At 32.5% G+C, this 779-nt stretch overlaps 1 long non-coding RNA gene across 1 annotated transcript; it reads left to right on the forward strand.

The window, feature by feature from the left end:
* The first annotated feature begins 40 nt into the window (after positions 1-40).
* Positions 41-773, forward strand: LOC107883950. Its single transcript, XR_003838623.1, has 3 exons — positions 41-265; positions 324-560; positions 646-773. It is a non-coding gene; the product is annotated as an uncharacterized LOC107883950 (long non-coding RNA).
* The last annotated feature ends 6 nt before the right edge of the window (positions 774-779 follow it).

Consider the following 779-nt stretch of genomic DNA (forward strand, 5'->3'; position numbering starts at 1 on the left):
CCCCCCTTGGATCCGCGCCTGCCATTGAATGCATTGTGGACAAAAGCACATTTTTTACACCTTTGGACAATTATGACAACAGTATTTTTTATTCTTAAAATATGGAGAAAAAAAATCCAACAAGTGTGTAATAATATTTAAAAATTAAAAACCTGTCGCCTGGATCACCTTGAAAGTTATACAAAATATACAATTACCATCACAGAATGCACATCAGTTTGTTCAGAGCGTTCACTTCCCATACAAGTGCAAACAGCTGTGGGGCGTGAGTTGCAAACTTTAAACTTATTCAAATACGTTTCAATAAACATATTTATATATAGTGCCAGGAAGAGTTAGTCAACTAAAAGTATTAAAAACCGGAGATGGGATAGACGTATCATGGACAAAACCTATAAAACCGGCTGGTCCGATTGATTATTACGATTTGATTATAGCACATGACAGTAGGCCCACAAATTCACAATCTACAAATGACAGTTCATCTTCATCCACCTCTTTAGATTCCATACGATTACAGGAAAATTCAAACAATTTAATATACCAATTTATACCAAATTGTAAGTATTACAATTTACTAACATCTATGTTACTATAGTAGGTTTCTAATATAGATAATCTTAATGTATTTTTTTTTTTACTTAGTTAAGGATAAACTCAATCCTTGTGAACGGCTACAAAATCATAACTGTAATCATAAATTTTGGAGTCAACAAAAGTTTTTAATTGCTGTACGAGCTGTAAATAGAAATCCACTTGATCCTGAAAGTCCATATTAT

This window comes from Acyrthosiphon pisum, chromosome X, assembly GCF_005508785.2.
Source record: "Acyrthosiphon pisum isolate AL4f chromosome X, pea_aphid_22Mar2018_4r6ur, whole genome shotgun sequence".
NCBI classification, from domain to species: domain Eukaryota; kingdom Metazoa; phylum Arthropoda; class Insecta; order Hemiptera; family Aphididae; genus Acyrthosiphon; species Acyrthosiphon pisum.